We start from the raw sequence: 9945 nt of genomic DNA, 5'->3' as shown, positions 1-9945 counted from the left end.
GTCTTTATACTGACATCTGAAGGGTGGGTGCAGGCAGGTCTGTAGAAGGGGATACGGATAGAATGAGGCATTCCTGGGACAGGAGGTCCCTGGTAGAGAGGGAGGAAGAGCTAGACATGTTCCTGGAACAGACTGGCTGTCTGCAAGGGCCCCAGGAGGGGGAAGGAAGCGAGGGAAGAGGGGAGGACCATGGGTCTTGTGGGCCATGGTACCCATTGACCTTTACCTAGTAAAGCGGTTCATTCAGGTCATCCCCCACCTCTCAAAGCATCCCAGAGTCCTTTCTTTGGAGCTCACTGACCATTCCCCAAAGGCGGCTCCTCAGCCCCTGTTCTGCATCTGCCTATAATGTGGCTCAGAGAGGTAAAGGTGTTCTATGAGGGACAAGCTTGAACAGAGAGAGAGGAGAAAGAGTCTTGGAACAGGTGGAGACAGCTGGCTCCCTCTCACCGTGGGTCCCGGGACCCTCTCAGTGCTTGGCTCCATTGAAGAGACCCTGTTCCTCCAGCTATGGGTCCAGAATTTCCTTGGATGGGCTGTGTGAACTCCAGGCAGTTCCCAACCAGATGTGTTCAAATTTGATTCTCCATTCACCCTTTGATGAAGTTTTTGGTCAGAAAATTGCCACGGATCCAGTGTAGTTAGCCACACTTGGTCTGGTAGGCAGACAGGCCGAAATAGATGCCTTTCACCAGGTACCAGGTCTGAGCCATGTAGTTGAGGTTAACCCTCCAGCAGTGTCCAGAAAGGCTGATAAACCCAGCCATAGTGAGGCCTCCACGTGCAGCTGCCTCGGCCCTCATGAACCCACCCAGCTCACTGGGTCCGTCAAAGCCAAGAGCAAAACTGGAGTTATTGTTTCAAGAATAATTGTTATTTGGAGAAGAAAGGAAGAAAAAATGAATTAGCTTTTCCCAAAGGATTTGATTAGCAGGGGCCTCTGGAAACACCTGAACTCCCTTGCTTTCCTGAAAAAGGCGAGTTTTTATTCTTCCCTCACCTATTCTTGACAAAAAAGCCAAAGCTGCAGCTGCAGGCGCTGAAATCTTGCCCCTCTAGGGCTGCCTGCCGCTTGGTTACTGATTTATTATTAAGATAATCCTTAAATCTCCTTCCTTGGGCCAATGGAAACCATCTAACCAGAGGGGCCTCAGGAAGCTTTTGACATGCTTCTTGGCAGAACAGGGAGAAATGAGCCCCCAGCAAGCTTGCAGCAAATATTTCTTCCTGGAAAGAAGTTTAGGGTGAAGCCCTGGAGTGCACCCGTCCTAGAGGTTTTATGTCACTCCTCTGAATCTGGGCTTGAGCCCCTGGTCTGGGGGTAGTAGGTCGATGCTACTTTGTGTGACCCTGTTCTTTCTCAGCTGGGCTTCGGACATCGTGTTGTCTCCCTGGCTGGCCTGGTCCTTGCCTTGTTTGTAGGAAGGGAGCGAAAGTGCAACTGGGCCAGCCAGGGTGGTCCCGCTGGAATCTCACTTGAAGAAGTTTATGAGGCCCAGTAAGTGTTCCTCCAGCTTGTAAACCGAGCTGCTTAGGAGCTGCCCGGATATATCAGCAGTTTTGCCTTCCATTTTTCACTCCTTTAGAATTGCAGATGCTTCCCTGACAGGTACATTTTTTTCTCTTTTTTCATTTTGTGGACAAGGCAACAAAGGTACCTCTCAGTGACACCTGGCAAAATACAGAAGAGCCAGAGTGGAAGTCCAGAACTAGGATGATTGCACTAAGAACACACACTTCCTGAGCAAGGCTTTCCACAGATAGAAAGATGGGTTCACCATCATTGTGCCAGACTGGATGAGACCATTGCCAAGAATGCTTCGGCTACCTTGGTCAGTGCCTGAGTGTTTCTACCAGGGCCAGAAAGAGGCTTAGGAAGAGGGCCAGGCCTCAAGAGAAGGTATCAGTGCTCCAGGAGACTTCACCCTTCTTAGCCTGGATTTCAGGAACCCCTCCACTCCCAACCTGAGCTTGGGCACCGGCCTCCAATTCCTGCTACCTCATTCTATTCATCCCCCTTGCCTCAGAAAACTCATGGGAATCCATTATTCCACTTGCTCTCTTTTTCTCCTTTGACTTTCCCCTCAAGGCCTTTGTTTTAATGTCTATGTCTCCTAACTCCAGAAAACTCTCCCAATCTTCCTTTCCCTGTCCCCAAGCAAAGTGGCCATCCATTGCACATTCCAGGATACTGACTGGCCTCGTGGCCCTGCGACACTGGACACCCTCCAGCTCAGATTATGGTTGCTCTTCCCAGATGTATGTCCCATTTCCTCCATTGAATACTCAGCCCCTTGAAGGCTGGGATTGCCTTTGACACTTCTGTGAGCCCCATGACACAGAGCAGGACATTCCCCCAAGATCCAAGCAGGTGGGGACTCTGCTCCCGCTGTCTGTGCAGTCCTGAATTAGGAGTGCTGCAGGGCAGTCTCGCTTCTCCCTCCAGCCCCCCTCTGGCTGGCAAATGTCCCCAGTGCTTGGGCTAATGGCGCAGGCTTTGATGAATTCTCAAGGGGGGCCAGGAGCCCTGGAAAAAGAGGAGGTGGCAACTGTAGGGTCCCTAGAGAAGCCCACATAGTCAGCTGAGTGAAGGACCTGTGTCACACTGCGGCCCCAGCCCCATTTGTATCTGGCTTTCACCTTAATTAGTAGGAGCTTTTCAGAGAAGCAATAAAACAACGAGATAGCAACTTGGACATGGGAGGCAAGAGCCATTTCAGTAATGGAGTCAGTGCAATTGCTATTCTAAAAAGAGAGAGGGAAAGGGAGACCACTTTCTGCTATTAAGAGCTGTGGGCCAAGCTGTTCTGTCGTCTGCCTGGTTATTAAGGATAACTGATGGCAACCCCCACCCCCAACAACACAGGGAAATTGCAGCTCCACCATCCCAGAGTTCTGGACAGTGATTCCCAGAAAGCCTGAGTGCTGAGCTCGGCAGTCTCAGGAGAAGTGCACAGCCCCAGGGCTTGTTGGCTTCCCCCAAAGTCCTGGTAGCCAAAGAGGATGATGATAAACAATGTCGAGCACCTCCAGCAGGAAGGTGAGGGCATATATTTCATCCACCAAGGTAGCCCGGGGCTGGGTGGCGGACCCTGTAGGGGACAGGGTGATGCTGATGGCCACCCTTCTATTTGGACCATATGTCAGCACTTGCTAAAAGGTTCTGGGAAGATGTTGTAGCCCACTCCTTGGTTTGACACAGGGGGTAACTGAGGACTAGACAAGGGTTCATTTTCCCAAAACCTTCTGTGCAAAGAGCACAGAGGGAAGCGGCTCTGGTGGTCAAGTGGATGCCATGCTTCTTTCTCTCAACAGCTTCATTTCCTCCTCCATGAGGGCTGGTTGCTCACAGTTGAACCTCATAACTAACCCAATCAGAGCTTTTGAGGGTCTCACCCAAAGGCCAGTCAGATGCAGACTGAAGAATAAGTCAGTGTGGTAGAATGGCCCCAGGTTCTAGTCCTCACTGTCTAATACTAAACAAGTTGCTCTATTCCTGAGCTTCAAGTTCCTCTGAAGTGAGAAGGATGAGCCCTGTGGCCTGACTATACCATAGGGTGGCTGTGAGGGTGAACCGCTGGAGGGGAAGGGAAGCAGCACTGGGAATGGGGAAAGACAACCCAGACCGTGCACATGTCTGACTGTCTGTGATATACGGAGGATCCCACGGTGAGCAAGGGAATGGGCAGGGGTGTGAGTGGGTGAGTGGGCAGATGGATGAGTGGGGAGGTAGGAGGGCAATCAGTGGCTGGATAGATGGATAGATAGAAGGGTGGGTGGGTGGATGGTAAGTAAGAAGGGAAGAGAAATTGGGTTAAGAAATGAAAGGGCCTGGCCTGTGGTGGCACAACAGCTAAACCATCGACCTGGAACGCTGAGGTCACCAGTTCACGAGACCCTGGGCGTGCCTGGTCAAGGCACATATGGCAAGCAATCAATGAGCAACTACAGTGAAGCAACTATAAGTTGATATTTCTTGCTTCCCCCCTCCTCTCTCTGTAAATCAATTATTTAAAAAAAGAAAAGAAAGAAAGTAATAAAATGAGAGGAAGAGGGACCCAGCAGCAAAAGCTTGCTTCTCCAAGCTACTTCAGAGGAGGAGAACACACAACTGTCATGGGCTCTGAGGCCTGCCTAGGTTACTGTCCGGTCCAGCCTTGCATGGGGAGGAAGCAGAAGGAGAGAGACTGGGATACGGCAGGATGGAAAAGGAGAGTTCCCAGGTAAGGACAACAGAGGTCTCAGGGGAGGGGGCTCCTCAATGTGGGACAAAATGGGAAGGAAGTGAGGGGCTCCTGAGGCTGGCGGTGGTGGTGGTGGTGGGGGGACAGGGACAAGGCGGAGAGGCCTTGCTGGGCGTGCCTGCAGTGCCAGCATGGAAGGATTCACGTATGGGCTCAGCTCTGTGCAAGGACCACATTGAAGTGAGCTGTTTAGGAATTCAACCATGGCTCAGACTCCTATGGGAGTTTCCCTGAGAACAGGAAATCTCTAACCAAAGGATTCAAAACTTCACTAAATAGAAAATACAATCAAATGGAGTAGAGCAGCAAAACAACTTGAGGTTGAAGCAGGTGTCAGAATGTCATCTCAATAAATTCAATTAATTTTTTTTATAAAAAGAGTGAAAACTGAATTTAAGGAAGAAAGAAAGAAATTTCACTGTCAGTTGCTGCTGTTGTGATGTCCCCAGGGAGGGACAGGCTCCAGCAACATTAATGTCAGTTTCCTCATCTAGATTATGGGGACAGTTACTCTGTCCTTGGCCAGCTCACCTCTCCCTTTAATTACTAGCAGATGACGACTTGTGGAGAAGAATGCTAAATGTCACAGCTCCTTCTCTGAGGCCGAAACACCTTCATGGCCGAGCAGTGGAGGAACAGGACAAGCACCTGCAGAAAGTCACACGAGACACAGCTATCCTTCTTTTCAACCCCAAACTATATTTGGAAAAGAAAATGGCTTTTCCTTCCTGATACCAGCATAACTTTTTTTTGTAGTCCAGGAAAAGAATCTAAACAGTGACGAATATTAGACCATGATGATAGTGGCCTAAAAAGGGGAGGAGAGCAAAGTGGTCATTGCAAATGGTCTAATGAACGCACATGTGGACACACGCATGCCTGCCCAACAACAAGCCAGTGCCTAGGAAAACACTCGGGTATACCAGCGGGCTTCACAAATGTAAGGGGTTGCTCTGATCACCAGCAGAGGCTAGAGATCAGAAAGCAATAAAGCAGAAGCCACTGTGACTACATAAGTTGGCTCCCTGTGACACTGCTGAAGGCTGGCCAACCTTTCTTAGTTCCTCTGAGCGAGCATTCCCTTTCTAATCTCTCCTGACATTTGTTGCCTGCTAAATCAACCTGATGCACAGCAGGCAGCTGTAGATGGTCCTGCCAGCCCACCCTTTCTCACTGGTGAGTCTCGGGGGGAGTGGCCTTAAGATGTTGTCTTTTTATGCTGAAAATGCTCAAAAATGGCTTAATTTTCTTTGGCAATTTCCTTTGGGAAAGGTCACCTCAAGTTCCCATCCTTTCAATGCAACTAGATTACCCAGCCTCAGAGAGAAAAGTCGTTCTCCCAAGCCCAGGAAGTGAATGGCTGCATACATAACGTACTGGGAACTTTCTTTAATGTGTCTGTTCACAAACTGCTCAAAGTCCAGGTTCTTTAGCTAGGTGGGTGAATAGCCTCGGGGAGCCCCTCAGGGGTTGGCTGGTGATGCTTCTGTTCGGAAACTGGAGGAACTGGAGAAGTGCCTCCAGTCCCCTGGGAATACAGTACGTGGTGGCCACCCTATATCTGTCGTCACTAATACTGGCAGCCAGTGGCAAAGCTGCAAATGTGGAATCCCCAGTTTAATGTGGAGGAGGCAGTCAGGAGTTGGGCTCTCATCTTAAATTCCACTTGGAACTAACGTCCCCTTGTTTTCTTGTCTGTAAAATTTGAGGATTGGTCAAAACGGTCTTTAAGGCACTACCCAATTTGATGCCATGTAATTCTTAAAGTAGGAACCCTATTTTTGCTAGTTAATCTGAACAGGGCAGGAGAATCCACCCTCCAAGTAAGAGCACTGACATAAAAGCAACAGTCGTCCAGTCCCTGTGTCAGTGAAACCCCTGCCTGATTCATTGTGGGGACAAATTCAGATGCTGGGGTCTGTGATTTGCTGTCCATATAGTACCCTGTGGTATGTCATTGAAAGTTGTGTCCTGCAGCTGGTAGCTGGAGCTTCAAAGGCCTGGGGCAAGAACAGGTGTGTTTCACCCTGAGAACCCCCTCAGATTCAGAAGGAGTTGGGGTTGTAATGGGGCCTCCTGGAGAGGTGGGCCTGGGTGGGTTAGGACAGGGCCACATGCATATTAGAGAGAGCATTGTCCTTTCCTGGCATTGAGAAAATGTCAAACCCACATTGAGTAAATGTGGACCCTGTCAGGGACCTCAGGCATGTCATTCAAGACCTGATGTCCCTCCATCTACAATCTAGGACAAGGCATGGCTTGTCTTCCAAACATCCTATCCAGAGGCCCTGATGGGAGGAAGGATGTGAAGGGAGATGGAACCCTGCAGATTACTCAGACCAAGCCCTTCAGGTGCAATATGGTCTAAACTAAAAGTCAGAAGTATAGGAATACTTTTAGGGAAATTAAATTTTATTGGACTTCGCTATAACCAATAAATTGAAATACATCTGTTTCATTTGTAATTAGGAAGATCTACCTATATACAAAAACTGTAGCTTAAACTTTTTTTTATAAATTTTTATTAATGTTAATGGGGTGACATCAATAAATCAGGGTACATATATTCAAAGAAAACATGTCCAGATTATCTTGTCATTCACTTATGTTGCATACCCATCACCCAAAATCAGATTGTCCTCCGTCACCTTTTATCTAGTTTTCTTTGTGCCCCTCCCCCTCCCCCTCCACCTCTCCTCCTTCCCTCCTGCACCTCCCCTCCCCCCCACCCCCGGTAACCACCACACTCTTGTCCATGTCTCTTAGTCTCGTTTTTATGTCCCACCAATGTATGGAATCATGTAGTTCTTGGTTTTTTCTGATTTACTAATTTCACTCCGTATAATGTTATCAAGATCCCACCATTTTGTTGTAAATGATCCGATGTCATCATTTCTTATGGCTGAGTAGTATTCCATAGTGTATATGTGCCATATCTTCTTTATCCAGTCATCTATTGAAGGGCTTTTTGGTTGTTTCCATGTCCTGGCCACTGTGAACAATGCTGCAGTGAACATGGGGCTACATGTGTCTTTACATATCAATGTTTCTGAGTTTTTGGGGTATATACCCAGTAGAGGGATTGCTGGGTCATAAGGTAGTTCTATTTTCAGTTTTTTGAGGAACCACCATACTTTCTTCCATAATGGTTGTACTACTTTACATTCCCACCAACAGTGTATGAGGGTTCCTTTTTCTCCACAGCCTCTCCAGCATTTGCTATTACCTGTCTTGTTGATAATAGCTAATCTAACAGGTGTGAGGTGGTATCACATTGTAGTTTTGATTTGCATTCCTCTAATAACTAATGAAGATGAGCAACTCTTCATATATCTGTTGGCCATCTGTATTTCTTCCTGGGAGAAGTGTCTGTTCATGTCCTCTTCCCATTTTTTTATTGGATTGTTTGTTTGTTTGTTGTTTAGTTTTGTAAGTTCTTTGTAAATTTTGGATATTAGGCCCTTGTCTGAGCTGTTGTTTGAAAATATCATTTCCCATTTAGTTGGCTGTCTGTTTATTTTGTTGTCAGTTTCTCTTGCTGAGCAAAAACTTTTTAGTCTGATGTAGTCCCATTCATTTATCTTTGCCTTCACTTCTCTTGCCTTTGGAGTCAAATTCATAAAATGCTCTTTAAAACCCAGGTCAATGAGTTTAGTACCTATGTCTTCTTCTATATACTTTATTGTTTCAGGTCTTATATTTAGGTCTTTGATCCATTTTGAATTAATTTTCGTACAAGGGGACAAGCTATAGTCGAGTTTCATTCTTTTGCATGTGGCTTTCCAGTTTTCCCAGCACCATTTGTTGAAGAGACTTTCTTTTCTCCATTGTGTGTTGTTGGCCCCTTTATCAAAAATTATTTGACCATATATATGTGGTTTTATTTCTGGACTTTCTATTCTGTTCCATTGGTCTCAGTGTCTATTTTTCTGCCAATACCATGCTGTTTTGATTATCATGGCCCTATAATATAGTTTGAAGTCAGGTATTGTAATGCCCCCAGCTTCATTCTTTTTCCTTAGGATTGCTTTGGCTAATCGGGGGTTTTTTTTGTTTGTTTGTTTTTTTATAAATAAATTTTTATTTTAATGGGGTGACATCAATAAATCAGGGTACATATATTCAAAGAAAACATTTCCAGGTTATCTTGTCATTCAGTTCTGCTGCATACCCATCACCAAAAGAGAGATCGTCCTCTGTCACCCTCTATCCAGTTTTTTTTTGTACCCCTCCTCCTCCCCTTCCCCCTCTCCCTCCTTCCCTCCCCCCACCCCCCGTAACCACCACACTCCTGTCCATGTCTCTTAGTCTCGCTTTTATGTCCCACCAATGTATGGAATCCTGCAGTTCTTGTTTTTTTCTGATTCACTTATTTCACTCTGCATAATGTTATCAAGATTCCACCATTCTGCTGTAAGTGATCTGATGTCATCATTTCTTCTAGCTGAATAGTATACCACAGTGTATATGTGCCCCATCTTCTTTATCCAGTCTTCTATTTTTTTACAGTGATTAAAAGCCTTTAAGCAAACTCTTGGCCAATACAGCAAGAATCCATAAAAGAGTAGTGTCCTTAACATGTTCACCAAGTCCAAGTTGGCCCCATCACCATGCCAAATCCCTGAGAAATGCAACCCAACCACAATTCAGTCTGTTAGGAGCTGTCACAGGGAGCAGGAGTCCAGGAAAAGTCCACACAGGAAAAGTCCACATGGCGCTGGAATTGTTGTCACCATTCTATACTTTGCAGCTCATGTCCAAGTCCTAATGACAGCTGCTTCTAGCTGGTAATGATTCAGGTAGACTGGAAAAGCCATTTGCAGCATGCGTGGATATGGAGCTTCTGTTCTCCTCTGCCTGGAGTGTTGAGACCAGGTTGCTTTTCCCTGGAGCTCTGCGACTGTGGCATGGTAAAGAGAACCTTGGGATACACTAAGCTGGGTGGCAAAGGTAAATTCATAATACAAGTTGGCAAAAGGGGGAAGGAGAGCTCTACATTAGGAGTAGGTCCCAGCATGAAATATGAGTGGGGCATTGAGGTAGGAGGGATAAAGGAAACACTGTATACTAAGCAAAGCAGCAGAAAATAGGACTATCAACACCCACAACAGAGATCTTTGAGGGAAGAATAAAAAACCTGACTATTCAAGCAAAACATAGTTAAGTGGCCCTAATTGGGGTTTTTTATAGTTCCATATAAATCTGATGATTTTTTGTTCCATTTCTTTAAAGAATGTCATAGGAATTTTGATGGGAATTGCACTAAATTTATATATTGCTTTGGGTAATATGGCCATTTTGATTATATTTATTCTTCCTACCCACAAACAAGGAATATTTTTCCATCTCATTGTATCTTTTTTGATTTCCCTTAACAATGCTTTGTAGTTTTCATTATATAGGTCCTTTACATTCTTTGTTATGTTTATTCCTAGGTATTTTATTTTTTTTGTTGCAATCGTGAAGGGGATTATTTTTTTGAGTTGGTTTTCTAATATTTCATTGTTGGCATAGAGAAAGGCTATGGACTTTTGTATGTTAATTTTGTATCCTGCGACCTTACTGTATTGGTTTATTGTTTCTAGTAATCTTTTTGTGGAGTCTTTCGGGTTTTCTATGTATAGGATCATATCATCTGCAAAAAGTGATACCTTTACTTCTTCTTTTCTGATATGGATGCCTTTTATTTCTTTCTCTTGTC

The sequence above is a fragment of the Saccopteryx bilineata genome, chromosome 6 (assembly GCF_036850765.1).
Source record: "Saccopteryx bilineata isolate mSacBil1 chromosome 6, mSacBil1_pri_phased_curated, whole genome shotgun sequence".
NCBI classification, from domain to species: Eukaryota; Metazoa; Chordata; class Mammalia; order Chiroptera; family Emballonuridae; genus Saccopteryx; species Saccopteryx bilineata.
This window is presented reverse-complemented; position numbering follows the sequence as displayed.